The following is a 7,917-nucleotide window of genomic DNA, read 5'->3' on the forward strand; positions in this document are numbered from 1 at the left end:
GATCGACTCCTTTGTGCAGATATTACAAACACGGAGGAAAACTGTTGTAGGTAGGGTTGTGGAGTTATTGATGCTATGAGGTGTTTGTACACCTGTCGCTCTTATTTTCTTTTATTATTATTACTGCAGAACTTATAATTACATACAAGCTCAGGGAAAGATGGTAGTATCTTTAACAATGAACAATCATAATGACAAAAACTGAAAACATAACTATAATGGGTCTCCATACATCATAGTATGAGATTATATACACAGGAAAAAAAGGATTAAATATCTGAATAATCATAATATTCATATAACCATAATGAATTAATGTTGTTGTTGTTATTTATAAGCCTCAGAGATGAAACGAGAGAAATTCAACAAGAAAAAGAGGAAAACAAAGGAGATTTAAGCCAATTTTGCATGTAAATGAACAATTTTACACATAAAATAAAGAAGTTAATCTCGATAATTAATTTCGTAATAAAAAATCATATCTTTAAGGATTAAACTGTGGGTCATTAGTAGAGTTAAACATTTTTGAACAAAATTTTATTGGTTGTACTGCAGTCACAATAAAGGGCAGCTGTGTCTTTTGTCTTCCACAAAATTTCATCAACATCAAAATATTTACAGATAGATATTAAACCTGTCGCAGTCAGTCATATCTTTTAAGTTGTTGCACTTGTTATAATGTCATAGGTCACATGATAACGTCAACATGGCGGATCGCATTCATACTCAACGAGATTTGGCTGTAGAGTACGTACTCTTTTAGCGCTCGTTAAGTAACTAGTTATTGAAATTAAGTACCTCACTGAGTATGCAGTTCCAGACGCAGCCTCCGAGTTGTTGCCCTGCGTCATATTTGTCATCAGTCAGCTGTATGATGCCTTTTAAGGATACGATCATAACTTACCAAACAGATGCCACAAGCAGAACAAAACAAACATGTAAATCATTGTCAAATAATAGCGCTTGAAATAAGTGAACACTTCTGTGTCAGATGGTAAACCAACAGGAGAGTCTTAAACTGTGATAGTAATATAGTGTTGCATGTGAAATCTTCCCCACAAGATCTGACCACAGCCCACCCACTGCACTTCATACATCTGTCTTCTGCTAAATCTTGCAGTAGTGGCAGACAGTATTATTTATTTTGTGCTTTAACACAAGTTTTACCTTTTAAATCCTATATCACTTTCAATTATTAATTTAATCTTTGTGACTCTTGTCACATCTTCTCTGAACCCCCGTGCCATTTGTCTCCATGGTTCCTCTTTTTGTCTTTGAATTTATATTCCATTTGGTTCAGTTCTTGGTACATTATCGTCAATGTTGGTTTGTGTTGTGATCCAAAGGGTTTTTATTTTGTTTAATTTCTGTTTAATTATCAGAGTTGTAAAGTCCAGGGGTCAGAAAGTAAAAGTCCTGCCATGTGTTTATTCCACCCATGAACTCAACAGCTGATTTCACCAGAGGAGGAACCAAGTCATTCCTTTCAAGTCACAAACGAGTCTCGAGTCAAATCCCAAGTCCTCAAAGAGTTAAAGTTAATGAGATAATTAAGAGACTAATTAAATTATGATTGTGCATTAGTGATGAACACCTGCTGTTATTGAGAATAACAGAGGATCAGCTGTTGATGTTTTATTGGTTAAAATGATGCCACCATCATGGAGATCAGTGCTTGCTTTAGTTGGGCTCTTGGCCTTTTTAATAACTCAAAGTAATTTGCTTTTAAGCAATTGCAATAGTGTTTTACAGCAAACATTTGTGCATTGCTGAATTAAAAGCTTGAGGTTTGGTTCTTTTGAGCTTGAGTTTAGCTTGCACTTTCTGCTTCTAAATCATTTGAACGAACATCATGAAGGTGTCTCTTTGGTTTGTTGACTGACATTCAGCGATTATTGAACTGTGAAAAAAGTCCTGTTAAACAAGTGCCACTATAATGCTCTAAGATTGGAAAAAATAACTGTATCAGCTCAGGCTTTTAAACATGAACACTTATCATATGATCCTCAACAGTGGTGACAATAATTTTTCATACTGCAGTGCATGATGGGAGTTTTTACTATGGTGTTACCCAGCATGCATTGCAGCATGAAGCATTTTGAAGATTGTCACCATTGTTGAGATTCATATGCTGGTTAGTGATGTCTGTGTGTGTCTAATTAGAATAAGAGTTCAAATATGTACAATAGGTTTAAAATAAATTCATTATACTTGTTGGACCAATGCTTTCCTTGCATGCTGTAGTTTCACAGGGTTGATTATTCAAAACATAAACCTACAAATTAAATAAAATATGTTGGATGTAGTCAGGCCAGGTGACGATTATTTATTCATCTAAAAGCAGCTAACAAGTGCTCACTGCACAGCACTGATCTCTCTGATTTATAATAGCACATGCATTGCTACAAAAAGAGATCTAACACAGGAGTCACGGACCAAGAGCCCAACTAAAGCAAGCACTGATCTCCATGATGGTGGCATCATTTTAACCAATAAAACATCAACAGCTGATCCTCTGTTATTCTCAATAACAGCAGGTGTTCATCACTAATGCACAATCATCATTTAATTAGTCTCTTAATTATCTCATTAACTTTAACTCTTTGAGGACTTGGGATTTGACTCGAGACTCGTTTGTGACTTGAAAGGAATGACTTGATTCCTCCTCTGGTGAAATCAGCTGCTGAGTTCATGGGTGGAATAAACACATGGCAGGACTTTTACTTTCTGACCCCTGGACTTTACAACTCTGTTAATTATTATTTAGATCCACAGCTCAAATGTCCATAAAACTGTCCAAAACCACATTTCTAAACAGGTCAGACCACCGCAGGTTTTACTTTGACTCACAAACTGAGCAGCTGGAGAGTTTCACACGCATTCAAGAGAAAAAACATTCCTGTTCTGCTCTGCTCAGAGGCTTTTTGTATGCCTTGTGTGTATGATATTTGTACTACAGCTAAAGATTCGTTTAAACACACTGTAAAAACTTTTACTATGATCTACTCAATTTTTTTGGTGAAACATTTTTACACTAAAAAATATTGAGTAAATTTGAAAGATGTGAAATCATTGAAATATACTTCAAGAGTCAAGTGAATGTAACTAAAAATATGAAGTAGATTTAAATAATTATATTAATTGATCTCATAAAAAAAACTGAGTAATTAGAATTAAAATCCTTAATCAATGCAATCGTAATTCTAAATCAAACACACTAAAAATTTAAGTAGATTCAAATAATTAGATTAATTGATCTCAATCATTATAATTAAAATCCTTAAATGCAATAGTAGTTCAATAGTAAATCAAAAACATACACAAAGAATGTAGATTTCATTTACATGCTGTATATACAAATGTCCTATATTTACTTTTTACTTATGGAGTAAATGGTAAATACAGTTTAAAAATATGAGTACTTTACAATATGTATAATAAAACCAAATGATAACCAAAACACATTGTTTTAATTAAACATTTATTTGTCAAATTTGACCACAACTCCATACTTTTCAAATGACTTGAATAAATTTTAGACACTGAATGGATACTACAAAATTCATTACATTCACAATTCATAAAAAAAAAAAAAAACAACATTTAAAATTTTAGACATTTAAAAGCATTACTTCCCCAATTAGACAATAAAAACAATGTCATCAATGTCACAAATTAAGATATTTTTGACGGAGTCTGACCCTCCATAGACAGCAAGGGTCCTAACACGATCAAGGCTCAGAAAGGTAGCAAGGAGATCGGTAAAATAATCCATATGACATCAGGGGTTCAACCGTAATTTTACTATGTCACATGCCTTTCTGAGCCTTGATCGTGTTAGGACCCTTGCTGTCTATGGAGGGTCAGAGAGCTCTCAGACTCCGTCAAAAATATCTTAATTTGTGTTTCGAAGATGAACGGAGGTCCCACGGGTTTGAAACGACATGAGGGTGAGTAATTAATGACAGAATTTTCATTTTTGGGTGAACTAACCCTTTAACTCTAGTTCAACCTGGGATACTTCTCAAATAACAACATTGAATAAACTGAAATTTTAGCCACTGAACTCTGCATATGGGAACTCACAATTTATTATCAAAAATGACTTGGCAGGAGTAGTATTTAACAGCCTGAGGCTTTGTTTACATTAAAGATTACACCCATCCAAAATGCATTTAAACAATTGCATTGCAATGTGCAACAGCACATGGACGATAGACAAAATGATTAATTCCGACTAAATCGCATCCAAATTAAAAATTTGTTTACATAATATGAGTGTGTACTAAAATATATATAGCATATTTTTTGAAAATATTTACATGTTTATATTTATATTCATATAAATTATATCATATATAAATACTTAATATATAAACGTAACATTTTTCTTAAATATATACACATGCATGTGTGTGTATTTATATATTCTTAATAAATATACACTGTACCCACACATATATTATGTTAACAAAAAGTTTTATTTTGGATGCGATTAGTCGTTCGACAGCACTAACAATCGGGTAATTTTTTAGTCTCTGAACCTTTTTTTAGCCACTGAACTCTGCATAAGGGAACTTACAAACAAACTTTATCAAAAATGACTTGGCATGACGAATATTAAACAGCCTGAGGCTTTGTTTACATTAAAGATTACACCCATCCAAAATGCATTTTAACAATTGCATTGCAATGTACAACAACACACACTGTAAAGTGATCCACTATATTTACTCAAAAATTGAGTAATCCACTATATTTACTCAATAAAATTGTGTCAACAGATTCCAAGCAATATTATTAATTAAATTCAACATAAAATTAATTACAATTAATCAAATGAGATGATTACAAATTAACCATTCAAAATGAGTAAAATAGCACAAAAAAATTAAGTCAAATTTAAACAAAAATATTGGTTTCATTGGAGAAAAAACACTATGCTAATGATACTATGTTATGCATGTCAGGCCAGTAATTGGCGATCAAGAAACACTGCAAAAAGCGTAATATGCGCACATGGCGTCACCTTTTCACAAATTCATGTTTTGTTGTTTACATGGAGATGATACAGGCATCATGTTCAAAAGCCTGTGTTTCCAGGCCCCAAAAACAGTTATTGAAGACACCTGATGTTAACAAACAGAATCACTGAAGGAGAAAATCTGAATTTTTAGGTTACCATTACGGTGGTCAATGTTTGCTTTAGTTGGGCTCTTGACCCTTGACTCTTTAACATTATACGTTGTTTGGCTGCTGTAACTGAGTTAGACAACAGTTAAGACAAGCCAAGAGAAAAGGTGATCGGGTGGTGTTGATTATGTTTTGACATCATCATCTGACCCGAAACTCTGAGTTGGATTTATAGTATCGATTTCTGCCGTCCTGTGATTGTACAGTGTAATATCTGGAATTTTCAACATAAACAGATTTTTATAAGCTCTCCTGATCAAATAATAAAAAAAAATATTTTATCTAGGCACACAGACATCAAGTATCAGCGTGAGAACCTCAACAATGGTGACCATCAAATGTTGCAGTGCATTCTGGGTGCCACCAATCAAAACTCATCAATAGCTCCCATCATGCATTGCATATTTTTAGTAGTTTGTTTTGTGACGTTCAGAGTTGATCTGTTTATCACCGTTGTTGAGATTCATACTCTGATTCTTGATGTCAGAGTGTGCCTAAAAGAACAATTTTTTTGTTGGATCAGAACAATTTTTAAGAAACCCTTCAGATTATACTGAAAATTTCAGATCTTATACTGCAGAATTACAGGACTGTTGTAATCAAAGTAAATCTAATTCAGAGATTCAGGGCAAATGATGATGACAATACATAATCAACACCACCAGACCACCTGTTCATTTGGCTTGTCTAACTGTTGTTTAACTCTGCAACAGCAGCCAAACAAAATCTAATGTTAAAGAATCAAGGGTCAAGAGCCCAACTAAAGCAAACATTGACCACCATAATGGTAACCTAAAAATTCAGATGTTCTCCTTCAGTTATTCTGTTTGTTAACATCAGGTGTCTTCAATAACTGTTTTGGGGCCTGAAACACAAGCTTTTGAACAAGATGCCTGTATCATCTCCATGTGAACAACAAAAACATGAATTTGTGAAAAGGTGACGTCATGTGCATGCATATTATGTTTTGCAGTGTTTCTTGATCGCCAATTACTGGCCTGACATGCATAACATAGTATCATTAGCATAGTGTTTTTCTCCAATGAAACCAATATTTTTGTTTAAATTTGACTTAATTTTTGTGCTATTTTACTCATTTTGAATGGTTAATTTGTAATCATCTCATTTGATTAATTGTAATTAATTTTTATGTGTTGAATTTAATTAATAATATTGCTTGGAATCTGTTGACACAATTTTATTGAGTAAATATAGTGGATTACTCAATTTTTGAGTAAATATAGTGGATCACTTTTACAGTGCATGGACGATAGACAAAATTATTAATTCAGATAAATCGCATCCAAAATAAAAGTTTGTTTACATAATGTGTGTACGGTGTATATTTATTATATATAAAATACACACACATACAGTATATATTTTGAAAATATTTACATGTATATTCATATAAATTATATCATATATAAATATACTTAATATATAAATGTAACAAAATATTTCTTAATAAATATACACCGTCCACACATATATTATGTAAACAAAAACTTTTATTTTGGATGCATCACTAACAATCTAGTATCTAGACAATCGGGTAATTTTTTAGTCTTTGAACCTTTGTAGAAAGTTTCAGTGGATCCAGATCCAGGAAAAGTTTCTGGAAGACCTCCAAAGTGTTGTGCTGTAAAACAAATGTTCATGAGATTCATAACACATCAATAACAGTAAGGTAGTGGTTGACTGCTCTTACGAAAATTAACCAGTCTTACTACAAAACTACAATACAGTGTCACTGTAGTTAAACCATGGTAAACACAAATTAACCATGGTATCAAACATTAATACGTTATATCTTAAACCATGGTATTTGTAGTAAAACTGTCCTATACAAATGGTAATGAATCAAAAACATTACTACACTTTACTACAATAAAACCATGGTTGATTTTGGTAAGGATGAAAAGGAAACTTGATAACTGATAACGCAACCTGATCTCACAGAATTCCGTGTAATGTTCACGGACTTAATTAACCCTGAATCTGTGGTGACATCACTGAATCGCCGAAAACTCCGTGCTGGGCTCACAGAAGGCATCAGCCGTGGTCCATGCACGGATTCACTGGTTCAACACCAGCGCTGCATCGGACCACGTAAAAAGAGTGACTCCGATGCAGTTATACTTTCACTGGAGTACCTGACCGCACCCCTACCCTAAACCTACCCAGTTCTGAACAATAATGATGACGATAAATTTCCCAGTATCGCGTCGTCATATTGATGCTAAGGGTTTCCGTGCGTGGAGCACGGCTGATGCCTGTCACTGACTTACATTGGTATCACTTCTGTGAGCCCATCACGGAATTTTCGGCGATTCCGTGACGCCACCACAGATTCTGAGGTTAATTAAGTCCGTGAACATTACACGGATCACGTTGGATAACGCGACTTCTTCACTATGCCTCCGTCATTTTGAGTGATTCCGAATGACGTTTCAGCTGTGCTTCGGTAAAAATCATGAAAAAAAAGGCTCTCTGAAAAATTTTAACTAAAAGATGTTAATTTTTTACACACAGTAATATTGTACCTTCGGCAGTAATTCCGACATGGTGTGAACTCACTCAGAGAGACGGCCGTCTCTTTCAACGGGCCACTGACGCTGCAGCGCACCGGGATTTGTCCCATTAACGTTACACCAGTTTAGTTACAATTATACTGGACTACGGATAGACTAGTAACTTTAGTCGTTGTTTTCTGCAATTACT

Source organism: Onychostoma macrolepis, chromosome 22 (assembly GCF_012432095.1).
Source record: "Onychostoma macrolepis isolate SWU-2019 chromosome 22, ASM1243209v1, whole genome shotgun sequence".
NCBI classification, from domain to species: Eukaryota; Metazoa; Chordata; class Actinopteri; order Cypriniformes; family Cyprinidae; genus Onychostoma; species Onychostoma macrolepis.